The 16,982-nt window shown below is 42.6% G+C and overlaps 1 protein-coding gene across 1 annotated transcript in view; it reads right to left on the bottom strand.

The window, feature by feature from the left end:
* The window catches only part of PODXL (podocalyxin like), a 59,037-nt gene that overhangs the window by 32,519 nt on the left and 9,536 nt on the right, over window positions 1-16,982 (bottom strand).

Here is a 16,982-nt window from a genome sequence, read left to right as displayed (position 1 = left end):
GAGGGTGTTGGCAGGAAGATAAGTGGGAAGCTACCAGATAAATTCCTTGGATTATTCATTATTATAATTTGGTGAATGAAGGGTAAGGGGGAGGGGTGGCAAGGTCAGGGCACCAAACAATGGACCGTGAGTCCATGACTCAGAATGAGCCAGGTTTGCTTCCACTCTGCTCCTTCTTGGCCCAGGCTGAGGAGGAGGGGAGGAAAGAGGGGCCAGTTCCAAGGTCCACCCCTCCCAAGGGGCTCAAATGCACCTGCTGAGTGATTCCTCTCCTGCCAGGGGAGGTGTCAATTCTAATTTCTTAAGGGTCAGTCAAGCTCTGACACTCTGCCTGCTGGGTCTTGTCTTTATCTGGAAAGAGCATATTAACCTCCTTAAAACAATACCCCTCCTGGTCCTCCTAATCCCCTCCCTTGCTCCAGACCATGTGAATCCAGATATTCGACTGATCTGTCTTTCTGGGCAGCATGCCGAAGAGCAGCCAGCCTGGCCAGCATGCAGTGAAGGGCTATGGGGATGTGATGTGATGTAATGGGAGGGTGAGTGGGTAGGGGTGGGGGGAGAAAGGCAAGGAGTCTCTTCTCTTGCCAACTCTTCCACGCAGATCTCTGAAGAATGTTCCTACGCAGTTTTAGAACTGAGCCAGGATCTGCAAGAAATAGGCAGAACTGTCCAGTTCCCTAACGCCTGTCTCATCCCCATATAGGTTTTTAATAACAGCTAAACATTTAAAATGCACTTTGCATTTCATCATCTCGTTTGAATAAACAGTCACATCTAGAGGTGGGACATAGGGGCTCGGATATCAGAAAAGAATATAAAATGGATTTCTGGTATCAACTCTGCTCAATAACTAGCTGTGTGAACCTGTGACACTTGACCTCTCTGTGCCTCAGTTTCCCAATCTGTTTATGCTCTACAGTAATATCTTTCTTACAGATGTACTCCAAGGATAAAATGAGATATGAAACATTTGAGAGGGAAGGAGGAAAGGAGAAGAGGTAGTGAAAAGCAGATCTGTACAAGGAATTTCTTCTTGAGGTTGAGAGAGACCTAGGTCTGTGCACAAGGGATGGATTCATGTGGAATCATACTCCTTTCACGATGGATCCCAGAGCACATAAACACCTTTCCCTTTGGTAATGTGTAAATCAGAATTTTGAGCGTACTGATTCCCAGTGATAGACACCATCACCAGGGGAAAATCGATGGTCAAGAGGAAAAGAAAGATAATGTGTACTTTGTGAGCTGGCTGGGTGGTGGCTGTGGTACCACAGGTAATTTGCCAGGCAGTTGTAAGGGAAAATGTATTAAGGTTATGTGTGATCAGAAAAAAGACGGACCAGGTAGTCAGAATTCAGGTATTCAGGTAATCGGAATAAGAGAGATGCCCAACACAACCAGGATATTGGGCACACCCTTTTTGGAGGATTTACAGGCAAGCACGGAGTCATAGGGTTAGAGAAAGTAAGGGGGGAGGGAAGAAGACTGAATGAGCACTGGTGAGGAAGTCACCCATGGCAATGAAATCATGGATTACTCAGTGTGAAAGTATCCAAGTACATTCACTCCTCCCCTACCTAAAGTACATATCCTTTCGGTATCCAACAAACAGCCCCCACGGGAATCAAGTGAAAACAACCTTGTTCAAAGTTTCACCTGAAGAGTAGGGTTTCCATCCACTCCCCAATCCCTCAACTCCAAACTACCCCGTCCCACACACAAACCCCAAGGCTGTGAAAACAACAAGCCATTGGTGGCAGTGGTGGCAGCAGCTTCTCTGGTGCTAGTGCTAGAGATCCCACTGGCCAGGCTCCATTCCTTGCCCAAGGCCTAAGGGAAGTCCCCAGTAGACTGGTGTCAGTCCAAGGATAATAACTTTTGAAAAGTACTGGTGGGGACAGTGAGAAAGTTTTCTGAAACACGGCCTCTGAGTTCCCCAGTGACTGACCTTCTTCCGTTCAGTGGACACTAATGGCCAAACCAGTGAAGCACAGCTTTCCAAGTTTCCAATCTTTTTTTTTCTTTGTTTTGGAGGGAATCCTCCCCCTTCCAGGAATTTCCTGCAGGTTCAAGGACAATCCTTTACAGAATCTGAGTTGTTGGGTCCAAAATTGATGATAGAATCAGATTGAGAGTTGGAAGGAGCCTCAGAAACCATCTATACCCCTCTCATTCTATCAATGAAGAAATTGAGGTCTGGAGGGTATCACACAGCCAGGTGCAAAGGAGCAGGGGGTAACCAGACAGGTCCTGGGACTGACTTCAGGGGCTCCTCCCAGAGGATCATTCTGCTACAGAATCTGATGCCCAATGGCTTTCACTCAGGGTAATCTTTGAACTCTCCTGCATTTAACAAGCTCTGAAGCTTCTCCTGAAGAGCCTGACCAGTGTACATGTGGCAAGAAGATTCAAGCTCAGACTGAAGCTTCTGAGGAATTATTCTTTTCATGGTCCCTCTCCCATCTGAAAGATTTTCTCCAATGAATTACTATTCTTTAATCTTCCAGCATCAGGACTTCCCCTCCAGGAAGTCCACCTGATTGAGAAGAGGGGCAAAAGGATCTACTTCCTCAAATCAACAGAAGAATAGCCCCTCATGTATCATGCACCTAATAGCATAGCTTTTCAATAAATCACAGGCTGGAGACCTAATCCTTTACTTTTGCAGAATGCTCTCTGCAGGTGTCTTGACAGCTTTGTCTCACTCTCAGGAAGCTGGTAACTGGGGATCCTTTGCTGGGCCCTCCCCAAGGATCTACGGGAGGAGGAGAAGACACTCAGCGGAGCATCTAAAATTATTTCTTTGACTTCTAAATGAAGGATTTCTAGTCCTTGCTGAAGCTACTTCTTCAGGAGGCCTTGACAAAGAATTGGTTCCCCAAGACTCCTGGCAGCTGTGACGTAGTAAAAAAGAGCCACGTCCTGGCCTGGCCATTGACCTGCTGTGTGACAATGGAAAAGTCCCATCCCTTTGGGGGGGGCCAGTTTCCTCACTGGCAAAATTAGGAGGTTGGTCTAGATTAGGGGTTCTATAATCTTGCAGCTAACCTGGGGTCTATATGCTTTTTTAAAAACTTTGATAATTGTATTTCACTCTGGTGCCCTTTGTAAAGCATATATATTTTATGCATTTAAAACATTCTGAAAAGAGGTCCATAGTTTTCAGAATGTCACAGAGGTTCATGTCACAAAAAGAGAACCTCCTCTCCTCTATCTTCCTTATTCCTTCTTGGCCCTCTCTTCTTCTCTCCTGCTCTTTTCTTTCCTATTTCTCTCTCCCTTACTCCTGGCCCTCCCTTCTTCTCTCCTGCTCTCTTCTTTCCTCCTTCTCTCTCCCTTACTCCTGGGCCCTTCCCTCTTCTCCTGCTCTCTTCTTTCCTCCTTCTCTCTCCTTTACCCCTGGCCCTCCCCTCTTCTCTCCTGCTCATTTCTTTCCTTCTTCTCTCTCCCTTATTCCTGGCCCTCCTCTCTTCTCTTCTTTTACCATCTCTTGTTCTATCCCTCCTCTCTGTCTCTCCTCACTGGTTTTGGAAAAGAGCAGTGACAAAGTTTCAGCATTTGCTTAGCCCACAGTGCTTTGGCACTTAGCACAGTGCCCAGCACTTAGCAGGCACTAAATTAATGTATATTTACTATTGCCTGACAAATGGTCAGTGGTTGTTTGTGAGGGCTGTATGACTAGCTTTTGCCCAAAACACACCACTTCTTCTATCCATTTTCAAGAGCGTACACTGGATGGGACAGGAATGGAAACCAGGAGTCTTCACTCCTCAAGCCGGGGCTCACTCCTTTGGCTCTAAAGGGACCCAGATTAACAATTGCTCCTGATACAGGCAGCAAACTGAGGGCTCATGAGGTCCTCATGAGGCAGCTGTAAAGAAATCTTACAGGTAAACAAATATTTAACAACTGAAAACTGCTCCCACGTTTCCCCCTCCCCCATGGGGGCAAGGGGTGGAGAATTCTACTGAGAGTTAAAGGCAGGGCTCCTTTTAAACAAAGCCAAGCCAAGTGCTGTTCGTGAGACTTTGGAGCTAACTAAGGAAGCCAGAGTTTCCTATGGGAGCCGCCCAGGGAAGTGAGTTGAGGCCCAGGTCCCTGGGAGAATTCTGTGTTGGAGCCAGGTGTCCTGAGAGCAGGCAGGCCATAGATTCTCCAAAAGCTGCCAAGGCAGAGCCAGCTGCTTATGACATCATAGAGGAGTGAGAGGTACGAACACCACATATGGAATGATATGGCTCTTACATAAGCCTTCCGCTCAGAGGAAACGAGCTTCAAAAGGACATATTCTTCTCTGTGAAGCCCTACAGGTCACAAAGAATGGGCCAGGCAGTCTAGTGCCTGCTAATAACCCCACCACTGCTAACTAGCCAAAAGAGGACAATTTAGACAATAAAGACTCAGGCTTTTAAAGGGATGAGAAAGACACACCCCTCTTTTCCCCCTCCCCCATTTTCTTACCCTTCCTCTCTCTTCATTCTCTTTTTGTCCTTATCTGTTTCCTTCCTTCTTTTTTCATTGGCCTGACTGTCCTATACCTAGCTGAACCCCTAGTGGTGTCTAGACCAACTCTGTCTGGCTACTCCCCTACTCAAGGCACTGGGAAGGAAATGACCAATGCCTCAATGCCCTTTGAAGTGGAGGAAAAATTTGAAGTGGCAGGGAACTACAGAAAGCTACTACCCATACATCCCAGAATAAGTTACTGTACTATCTGCAAAATGGGAGCAGATCACAGAATGTTGAAACAAGTCCTCTCTTCCACCCCAACACACACATTTTGGAAATGAAGAAAGTGAAGCCCAGGGAAATTAAGTAATTTACCCAAGAATACATACCTAGTAAATGACAGAGGAGAATGGGAAACAACCTACCTTCCCTCTCTTCTACCTACTCTCCCATCCCTACAGCGGTAGCATGACAATAGATCAGAGCCAAATTCCAATTGCTCTTTAATACTCCAGTGATCTTGGACCAATCACTTAACCTCCTTGGGACTCATTTTCCTCATCTGTAAAATGGGGGAGTTGGAAGAAGGAGTGGGAAGAGAGAATTCTGAACTCAAAATTTTAAAAGAATGGTAAAAGAAATAATAAAAATGTTTTTAAATGAAGGGGGGTTGGACTAAGTAATCACTTAACTGTCATTAATTAGGGAAGGTGGAAATTGAGGTTGGTCAACAGGTTCCAAGGTCAGTGGCATTTTCTATATTCCTCACTACCCTGCAGTGACCATGATGGCACAAAAGCTGCCATGCCGGACACGCTCTTAGAAAATTATCTTGAAGAGCCAGAGGACACATGGGGGAACCTGAAAGGAAGACAAAGATGACAAGGGCAGTTGGCAAAAGAGAAGAAACTGAGGACAAAGAACAAAAAGATACAGATGGGGAGGGTGCTGCAATTTTTAATTTAAACTGACCTAAAGATCCCACTAACAAGGCTTCTACCTCAAGGAGATCATTAAGAAAAAAAGAAAGACCCCACATACAAGATGCACTTTTGTGTGGTATCAAAGAACTGGAAACAAAGTAGACGCCCACTGCTTGGGGAATGGTTAAATAAGCCATTGGTCCATGAATGTAATGAATTATTATTGTGTAGTTTAAAAAATATGATATAGAAAAAAATGGAAAATGTATATTAATTAATGCACAAAGATGCAAGTAAGCATAGGCTACTATGTATTACATTGTATTATTGTATGTATGTACGTTGTATTATTATACAATAAACTAGACAATAAAAATAAGAAAAAGCCCAAAACAACAGAATATGAAGGTTGCAAAGTTATAAAGAATAAACGTGGTCCCAAAGAAAAGCTATGAAAAGACACCTCCCCACCTGTACTTCGCAGAGGCAAATAGTCCATGGGTTTGGAACGCTGCCTATATTTAGATTTTTTTTGAATGTCATTTGGGTCTGTTATTCACAGATCGTATATTTAGAGCTGGAAAGGTTCCAACAGTCAGCCAGTCCAAACCTCTCTTCCCGTGTGCCAGGTTCATGACCCCAGCATTATCCTCCCTTATTCTCTCCCACCTCACACATCCACTTGAAGATGCTACAGCTTGGTGATTCCACCCCCCACCATCCTCCTCCCTTGTCTCACACAGCTGTTCAGGCCCTTATTATCTCTTCCTGAGATTATTTTAAGACCCTCCGGATAGGTCTCCCTGCCTCAAGTCTCTGACCATCTCAGTCAGTCCTTCACACTATTGACAAAGTGATTTTCCTTAAATACATCTGACCATGATCAATCCCCTACTCAATAAATTCCAGCATCTCCCTATTGCCTCTAGAATAAAATTTAAACTTCTCCAATCAGCTTTTAAAGCCATTCACAACTTGGCTTCCATCTAACTTTCCAGCTTCATTGAACATTATTTCCTCTTGAAAAAGAGGATGGAGCCCAAGCGGCCTTTCTTTGCTCCCCATACAGGCCCAGCCATCCCCCATCCCTGGAATGTATTCCCTCCCTCAACTCGGCCTCAGATGGAGAAGCCTTTCCTTGTAACCTTTCCTGGCCATCTCAACTGCTAGTGCCCTCTAATTTAACCTACCTTTCAATTACTTTATATTTATTTGTACTTATTCTTTTTATGTTTATTCTGTATATACTTTGGTATCTCATTCCCCGCCCCCCACTACCATTTAAGCTCCTTGTTAGCAGGGAATTGTTTCACTGATCAAATGCTCATCTCCAGTACCTAGCACAAGTGTGTGATACATAGAAGTTTAATGAACATGTGAATTATTGAACCATCTTACTTTATAAATTAAGAAACCAAGGCCCAGAGAGGTCTATTGGTCTGCCCAAGGCAACAGGGGTATTAAGGAACAGAGCTAGAATTTGAATCCAGGTCCAAGGGGCAAGGAGAAGCTAGGTAGCTCAGTGGATCTGGGCCTAGAGTCAGGAAGAACTGAGTTCAAATCTGGCCTCAGACACTCACTAGCTGTGTGACCCTGGACGAGTCACTTAATCCGTTTTCCTTAATCTAATGGAGAAGAAAAAGGCAAAACACTCCAGTATCTTTACCAAGATAACCCCATGGGTGGCACAGGGGTGCTATGGCCCATAGGGTCATTGGACACAACTGAATAACCAGGACAAAAACAACCAAGAAGCAAACTACAGATGGAGCAAGAAGGGACTTAGAGGGAAAATAAGGTTCTGGGTCCCCACTGTGGGAGTACTTTTGAAGGTGTAAGGGCAAGGCAACCCTCCAGAGTTTGGACGGGACCACTTTAGAGGTGTTATAGATGAACAATCTGGCTGATTTTTTTAAGTATTTACTGGCCAGGAGACGCAGTAACAGTAATAATACTGTATGACAATCAACTATGAATGACTCAGTCATTATGATCAACACAATGACCCAAGACAATTTCAAACGACTTACGAAAAATGGTATCTTCAGAGAAAAAACTGATGAAGTCTGAGTGAAGATTGAAGCATGTCCTTTTTTTAAACTTTATTTTTCTTGCTTTTTTTGCCACATGGCTAATATATGTTTTGCAGGATTTCACATGTATAATTGCTATAATTCACATGTATAATTTCACAGATATATTGCCTTCTCAGTGGGTGGGGGAGGGGTGGGAAGGAGAGAATTTTGAAACTCAAATTTTTTTTAATGTTAAGAATAAAAAATGAATTTATTTAAAAAAAAAAGTATTCACTGGAGCCAACTTTCCTTCTCCAAAGCAATGCAAACCCACAGACCAAAGCTGAGAGGCCATGTAGTATCTCAGGCAACTTTCAACTTATCTCTCTACCTCAGTTTCTCCTCTATGAAATGGGGCAAATTAAAAAATTCATGTACTAGCTACTGTCACAGAGTGGTTGGGGGGGGTGCGGAGAAACACTTGGCAAATCTTCCAGTATAGCAACACAAATTTCCTTTTCTTCCTCTTTCTAGCTCTGGCATTCTGTGCTTTGCTTTGACGGTGGTGTCAAGACTGTGACATCACCGCCTTGACAGAAACAAAAACTTGATCCTGATGCCAGGCCTGGGACTTTCCCTGAGGTGCAGAGTTGGAGTCTCAGAGCCACAGGGGATAGCTCAGGAAACAATGCAGAAGCGAAACTAGAAATCACAGTTTTGCCCACCTGAGCAGAAGGACGAAAGGTCAGTGCTGTGTTGCTGTAAACCCCTTCCAACGAAGCAACCAACCTTGCAGTAAGTAGCATTGAGGGGCCTCACCCAAACAGACAGAGCTCTGGGCAGAGGCTTCAGGGAAATGACTGGTTGTTCAAGGTAGTGAAGTGAGGGCCCGTCGACAGGGAAGCAAATGGCTGAAGAGATTTACGAAGGAAACATGATGTCATTGGGGCTTAATAAATAATGAAAGAAAGAAAGAAAGAAAGAAAGAAAGAAAGAAAGAAAGAAAGAAAGAAAGAAAGAAAGAAAGAAAGAAAGAAAGAAAGAAAGAAAAGAGAAGAGTTCAGGTAAAGTTGGACAGACATACATGAAATGAGAGAGGAAAATAAGGGGAACAAGGAAAACAGCTTTAATAATGACCACAAAGCCGTAAAGGAGAACATTTTTAGAAGATGTCAGAATTCTAATGAATGCAGTGACCAGTCTTAACTTGAAGCATGCTTCCCTCTTTTTGACAGAGGAGGGTGTGGGTGGGCGAGAGGTGCTAAACAGGAAATATATTGCCAGGCATGGACTGTGTTTTCCTTAATTTTACTTCACTTTGGGAGAGTAGGCAGGGTTTTTTGTGGGGAAAGCCTTGAAAAGTCAATGAGGGAAGTTAAATCTTTTAAAGTGCATTAATAAAACTTAATTAAAAATAATGTGTGATCTTCTATTTTTTACAGCTTTAAGTCAGTTATGTGGCTATAAAGATGTGTGCTTCACAAAACAAATAACGAAAAATGCCTCTAACCTTTCTCATTTTTGGAAGGCCCTCCCATCTAATCCTACATTTCTCTGAAATGCTCTTGGGCCCTGGAAATGGTGTTATAGTAGAAGTGACTAAGAGGTCCCAGTGTAGGACACAAATAACTATATTTGGAAAGATATAATACATATGGAGAGCCCACTTCTATTTAATCCTCTTAGGATGAAGTGAATTGTGCATAATTACTTTAAAGAGCTCTAACAGTAAGTCAAGAGTGAGTGGAGAATGGATATCATTTTACCTTGAGGAAACTGAGGTACCTAGCAACTCCCACTCTGCTAGACTCATGCAACATAGTAGGCCTACCCCACCACAGATGCTACAGTATTTCATCTCTGCCCAAACCCATGTCTTCCATGACTTCTCCGTGGAAAAAAAAATCTCCCTCTGAAATTTAAATTGAATGGTGTTGTCATCAACCTTTAGACCAAAAGTTACCCAGAGTAATGTAAAAGAGAAATTTTTAAATGCTAACTTGACTGACAAGACAGTGATGACATTGAAAAGAAGAAGAGGACAAGGGCTGGGGTCTGAGACAATGACAATAAAGAAACTGTTCAAAGTAACGTCAGACAGGAGTTAAGAATGGTTTATGAGCTCAAGAGGTGGGAGACAGTGGCATTTCTCCGGAGGGGGGGGGATCTAGAAAACATGAACCTTTTAAGAGATGATGGACAAAATGAAGGGAAAGCTTCACAGAAAACCAAATATTATAGCAGATATCCCTCCCAACACCCCCCCCCCAAGGAAAGCCATTCCCCACACTGAGCCAGCCCCTCTTGAAAGTGAATTGCACAGGAGATCTGACCAATCTGGTCACAAATTAGAGACTTCCTAGTACTCATAGGATAATATTCCCTCTCCTAACATAAAAGACAAGACCCCTCCATAATCTGGCTTTAACTGAACTTTTCTAATTTTTTTCATACTTTTAAATTCTGTTTCCTATTTAATAATTCTATATTCCAGCCAAACTGGGGCAAAAATGTTGCCTTATCTTGTGTCCTTTTCTGCCTTCCTGTACAAAAGCCTGAAAGGAACTTGCTCATCTTGTATGTAAATAGTTATTTACAGACTGTCTCTTATTCATTCTTTCAATAAACATTTATTAAGCCCCTACTACATGCTGGGCACTTGTGCTAAGTGCTGAGGATAGTCTCTGGACTCATGGAACTTATAATCCAATTGGAAGGTAAGCTCCTTTACAGCAAAGAATTTTTACACCCTTCTTTGGGCTTAGCACCAAGACCAGCTAGGCAGCTTAGTAGTAAATGCTTGTTGACTCATCTTCTGCTAACTAAATTCTATTCCATTTCCATCAAACTACTAAAGGATTACTTCACAGAGTAGGAAAAAATAAACGAAATTCAGCCAATGAACAAAAAGTCTCAAGAGGCTCAAGGGGAATGATGAACAAACAAGTGGGACAGAAAGGCAGATAATGCAAAGCTGTAACTGTCAAAACCATTTAGGGCTGGTTAAAAAAATAGAGGTGAATCAATGGAACTGATCAGGTACATAAAATGCCTGTGCAATTACTGTCCCATTTCTTTCTCTGCATCCTCCGTAGCCTAATCCTTTGGTACCATTACTATTCTCAGTGGTCCCAAAATAGCACGTTAGCTCTCAGTCTGTTGTCCTCTCTTTTGATGGATGACTGGCGTGCCCCTTTCTCAGGTCATGTGTTCTTGGTGATGTTTCCATGCCACTTCTTTAAGGCCAATTCTTTGTTGGCGATATGGTGCAGTCTATTAGACACAACCACGAACTTTTCTATTGTCCGTTGTGTAACTTATAATTCTTCTTCCCTTCTGAGAGAGTGATGCCTGATGATTCACATCCATAGGCTGACTGGGAAAATATGGCTGGGTACAATGGGAAGAGTGCTGGAGTAGAAGCCAAAGAACCTGAGTTCAAAGCTTGGCTTTGCCATATGCCACCTGGACAGCCTTGGGCAAGTCACTGAACCTAGTGATGATTGTTTCCTCCACTGCAAAGTGAAGGGAAAGGACCCTTACAGTTTTGAAACCTATGACATTATGATTATTTTTTTTTATTTTGAACTTAAATAAAACAAGCTAATAAAATAAAAATCTTAATAAATATTAGCTTCTATATACATTGTGAAACAAGAGAGAATTGTACATGAAACTGTAAATCTATTATGTAGAGCTTTTACTTTTTTTTTTAGCGCTTTTACTTTTAAGCATATAATAAATTCAACATATACCTTTGGTCTTGTGCTATTAAAGAGATGGACTTGGGCAGCAGCAAGCAGTTTGGGACCAATGGAAACAACGTACATTTTTTTCAAATGCAAAGCAAGTCTGTCTTCTTGTCATCAATCGGCCCTTGACCCCATCCAATTTCATGTCCTCATCTGACAATATATGATTTTATGCATTTTGGTTTTCTAAAGCAGATGGTTACTCATAAATTTTGAATTCTTATATATGTCACTATTTGAGGGAGCAACCCAATTAGTACAATGCCATTTGGGAAGACCTCCCATAATCAGTTTTATGGTGGTTTTTTTGGCCAAAACCTGTGTTTTCATCAGAATAGAGACCTCTATACTAATGCAGAGAGGGAATCCATCTCTCATTTGTAGTTCTGGACAGCTATCTGGTCAACACCACCCATGGTCACTCAGCTAGAATTTGTCAGAGCTAAGGCCAGATGCCTCTTGCTCCATCAATCAGGACATCTACTACAGCAGTAGAATGTCAGTGTACACAACACTGTTTTACTAAAGCTTTAACTCAATATTTGGTGAAATTCCTGGACAAAGGTATTTTTGGTTAGTCCTTTCTGTCTCAGCAGTTTATATCACTGTAACACATGGATGGGAAACACCCTGTTAGAAAACTTTTCACTCAAAGGAGATGCTATGATATTTTCTCTTTCCCTCTCAGTCAGTTGTGAATCCAAAAAGATATGGAGCCTATCATACAAAATCATTTCCCAAGACTTTTGAAGAATAGTATTCTGGACTGCAGAATGCTACCAGTATAAATGTTGGTTGGGTGTGGTTAGACCCGTTATTAACAGTGGACCAATGCTGCTTTTTCTACAGTGCTTGGGGTGGCTTGGGTACTTTTGTAGCTGTGTACTCAGAAAGTAGGATCCTGGTGGAGATGGGAGGGTAGCCTGGGAGGAAGCATCTCCTACTATAACTGAGATGTTCTGGGAAACGGCTGCTGACCAGGAGGAAAGGAAAATGGCTTCTCTTGCCTCGCCCTGGCTCTTCTCCCTGAGGGTACTCTGTAGCACAGGGAAACTGTGGAGAGCTTAGTTGGGATTTTCCATAGGGAATCTGAGCAGGGTTTCCCAATTTCCTTATGAGTTACTAGGAAGGGCTATAGAGATACAGGGCAGAGTTTCACAGAATTTGAAGAGAAATGAGTTGTCATCTAGTCCCATAGACCAGACTAGATGAGAGTGTATCTCAACACACTGAGACGTACACAGTACAAGTAGTTACCTCCAGCTTTTGCTTTAATACCTCCATTAAGGCTGGCCATTCTCTCTCTAGGCAGCCCATTCCACTTCTGCGTGGCTCAAACCTAAATTTGCCTCCTTTCAAAGAACAAAGGCAAATCCAAAACTATATGACATGCCCAGAATCACACAAAAAGAATGCTGGACTTAGTAAGAAGATCACGGTTCAAATTATGGCAAACTCATCAAACTTTTCTGAGCCTCAATTTCCTCATCTATAAAATAGGGATATTAACACCGCGCTATCAACTGCAGAATTGTTGTAAGGAAAGTACTCTTACTTTAAATCCCCATATTTTGATCACATGATATATTTAAACCATGACCCAAGCTCCCAGAACCCAGTTCCCTGAGTACCACCCAGCACTACCCCTTCTCCATTCCAACTCCCCAGCTCCCAACTCTCTGAATGCTGCATCATTCTCCTAGATCTTCTTCTCTTACTATGTTAAGGGGCATGGTTTTCCTGCCACTACAATTGGCGGATGGGGTGCAACCCTAAGCCCAAGGAAACGCAGAGCCAGTCAACTTGTGAAATAGAATGAGAATGCAAAAGGGTGGTACAGCAGGGAGACCGGGTGTGGGCACAGCTTGGACTGGGAGTATCGCTAGATCAGGCTCAGTACCATTTCTATGATTAGCGAAACCGATATCGAGGAACCAGGAAGGGCAGGGAAGAGGCAGATAATATATACTCCGTGGTAGGCTTGCATCACAAGCCTGGCGGCACCTCAGTGCCTCAGTTTACTCAAATGGTAAAAATGATGTATATAGTTGTTTTCATATTGTCTCCCCCATTAGACAGAGCTCCTTGAGTAAGGGGGCTTTCCCCCCCTTTCTTGCACCTGTAAAACTTTTAAACTTATTAAAAACTGTTTTAAATTTGTTAAAACTTAACATAGTGCCTAGCATATAGAAGGTACTTGATTAATGCTAGCTGACTACCTATTATGTCCCAAAAGAGAAATGATTATGTATCAGGGGGAGAGGAAGGGAGTTGGGAAGGACATATTATATTATGTGATCATGTGCTCTACTCTGGAGCTTCACTGTACGTGGCCCCCATTTTCAAAGGCTATGCCAAGATTTGGCAAGCCCTACTCAGGTTATAAAGGCTTGGAGGATGTGGGACCACATATCTGTTGTCCAAAGACTAGCCTATAAGCTAGAAGACAATCACAACCAAGTTGGTCTTCAACCCCAGCAGCTCATGAAGAGTTGGATGAGTTTTGAAACAGATAAAGAGATTCACATACTGAACAGATACTTCACTTTTTTTTTTTTTAGTGAGGCAGTGGGATTAAGTGACTTGCCCAAGGTCACATAGCTAGTACGTGTCAAGTGTTTGGTCCGAGGCCAAATTTGAACTCAGGTCCTCCTGACTTCAGGGCTGGTGCTCTATCCACTGCGCTACCTAGCTGTCCCCAGATACCTCACTTTAAGCAAGAAATATAACATGGAAAAGTTGTGGGCATCATCTAATTGGCAAATCTGGCAAAAAAAACCACCCCCAAATATTGGAGAGTCTTCAGAAAAGAATATTAACTGATGCAGAGTATAGTGAGTAGAACCTGGAGAAAAATATATATGATAACAAGGCTACAAAAACAACTTTGAGACTCGTGATGGAAAATGCCATCCACATCCAGAAAAAGAACTATGGAATCTGAATGCGTACTATTTGCTTTCTCTCTCTCTCTCTTTTTTTTTGTTTCTTCTTTCTCGTATTTCCTCACATTGGTTCTAATTCTTCTTTACAACATGACTAATGTGAAAATATGTTTAATATGAATGTATACGTACAGCCTATATCAGATTGTATGCCGTCTTAGGGTGGGGGGAGGGGAGGAAAGGGAAGAAAATTTGGAACTCAAAATCTTATGGAAGTGAATGTTATAAATGAAAAACTAAAGTATTTTTTTTAAAGAAAGGCAAAATTTTTTAAAATTAAAACAACTTTGAAAGTCTTAAGAAGTCCAATTAATGTAGTAATCTGCCAGGATTACAGAGAATCACTGATGACACAATGAATGCTGCCCACCTCCCAGTGAAGAAGTGATGCATTCAGGGTACAGATTAAGGTATTTGTTTTTAAAGCACAGCCAATGTTGGAATCCATTTTGTTTGAATATGTAGTGTCTGTTTAAAGGTTTCCCCCAATTCCCCCATTCCAAGATACTTTTAAGTTTAAAAAAAATTAAAAAATTTTAAGAACTTTGAAAAAAAACAAAAAAGAACTTTGATCAATGCAAGGACCAGCCAAGATTCCTAAAAACTGATAATGAAAAATGAAGTAAAATGAAAAATTACGGTATATCAATCTAATAGAATGCAATTATGCCATAAGAAATGACAAGAGGAATAGTTTCAGAAAAATCTGGGAAAACTTGTATGAACTGATGCAGAGTGAGGGCAAAAGAATCAGGAGTGCACAGTGCACCCTTTTATAATAAGATCTTCTTGTAGCAATATGTCCACATATTGGACTTGCTTAAAGAGAAGAAATATATCCATCATAGGCCACATTAGTGCTGCAGAACCTATCTCAACACCCTGGCCACTGACCAATATTTTGGAGAGCAAGTCATGGCGCGTTACACCAAGGACAGCCGAGATTTTCAGGACGCACATGAAGAGAAAAGCCCCTTCAAGAAGAAAAAGGGAGAGTACCCTGGCTATTTTACAGATAACCTTATTAAATCCTCAAGATACTGGAGCGGCTCAGTCTAGAACACACCTTCCAGCCCCATCCTGGCACACAAGAAACCAGCAGTGCCTATGTATGCAATATCCTTTTCACCCACTTGTAAGGAAGGTGCTCACAGGAGAAGGCAAATACCTCTCTTCTTTGTAGAGTGGGAAGACAATAGATGTGGGAACTTTATACATATACTGTCAGATTTGTTTGACATGTTGGGTTAATTTTGCTGAATTGCCTTTTTTCCCCCTTTCTTTTTCATTCATTGTTATAAGGCTTGGCTCTCTTGGGGGTGGGGTGTGTGTGTGTGTGTGTGTGTGTGTGTGTGTGTGTGTGTGTGTAAAATTTAGCAAGAGCTCTCTGCTCACATATGAATCAGAACCTGAATTTGCAACCAAAGTGGGACATTCTGGTCTGACAGGAAAACAAGACTGATTTAATGACATAGAAAAAAATCTGTCGAAAATTCCCAGTGGTAGGCTGCACAGTGGATAGAGCACTGGCCCTGGAGTCAGGATGACCCAAGTTCAAATCAGGCCTCAGACACTTACTAGCTTCGTGACCCTGGGCAAGTCACTTAACCCTGATTGCCTTCTAGAAGCATAGACAGAGACAGAGAGGTTACTCGCCTCTTCCACTCAGCCCAGGACAAACAAGGATGAAGGTTCTCTTTTAGCCCTTGTAGGGCTTGGTCAGTTAGGGACAAGACAAGTCTATGTCTCAGTTTCCCATCAGAAATACTAACAATCTTATGAATTTAATTACAAGGGAACCAAAAGGACCTCCCTGAAGGAAGTACTTTACAACCTCAAAGTAACCAACAGAGAGGGGTGTGAAGAAAAGAGTTAAAAAACACAAGCGCTGGACACTTAACTAGCTGCATCACCCTGTGCAACTTAATTCTTTCATCCTCAGTTTCCTCATCTGTAAAATGGGGATGAGAGCCCCCTTAGAGGGTTAAGAATCAGATGAGTTAACCTATGTAAAATGCTTTGCAAAACTTAAAGAATTATATAAATGAAAGCTATACATTGAATCTTAAAGGACAGGAGACAGCCGCCAATGACCATCATCCCAGTCCTAGAATGCACTGAAGAGCAGAGTACCACTCCTGAAGGGCATAAGAGATGTTCATAAAGCACTTAGCACAATAACCAGCCCACAGTAGGTGCTTAATACATGCTTATTCATTTGGATTGGGACAAAGCAAGGACCCTCCCTCAGGATTCCAATTCAACAGGACTGAGTTGGTGGGGAGGGAAAATTTCAGGACCAGACTCCTATCCTGGGAAGTGGGGAAACTAGCACCGGCCCCCTAAGCTCAGGGACAACCTTCACCCACACTCACATTATTCCCATACTGGTAAGCCTGTAACAATGCAAAAAGCATGAGGTACCTAACACATATGATCAAACTCAGACAGAAACAGGGGCTACTAGGAGGTCCATAAGAATCCCTGTGACCACACCCTGAGTGGGAAAATGACAGCATTGCCAGCTCCAGTGTGGCCAAGTGTTAGACACCTCTGATCTAAGACTGAGCAGCTAAATGCTGAGGCACCCAGTGAGGTCAGACGCCTTTCCCAGGATAACAAAGCTAATGAACCACACGGTCAGAATTCGAATCCAGGTCATCCTGACTTTTAGGCCAGCTCTATTCCAACTCTGCTCCCTCGTACTGAGGATTTTATGACACATGTCACAAAGCACACCTCCTCATCTGACCTTCACAACGCTGATGGAGGAATGGCGAGCATCATTCCTATTTTACAAAGGAAATGAAGGATCAGGAGGAGTGCTAGGTGGCGCTGTGGATAGTGCAAGGCCTGGAGTCACTAGGTGGGCAAATCACCTAAACCCTGTTTGCC

Source organism: Phascolarctos cinereus, unplaced genomic scaffold, assembly GCF_003287225.1.
Source record: "Phascolarctos cinereus isolate Bilbo 61053 unplaced genomic scaffold, phaCin_HiC Scaffold_1;HRSCAF=81, whole genome shotgun sequence".
Lineage (NCBI taxonomy): Eukaryota > Metazoa > Chordata > Mammalia > Diprotodontia > Phascolarctidae > Phascolarctos > Phascolarctos cinereus.
The sequence above is the reverse complement of the archived record's forward strand: the minus strand, read 5'-3'. Positions and strand labels throughout refer to the sequence as shown.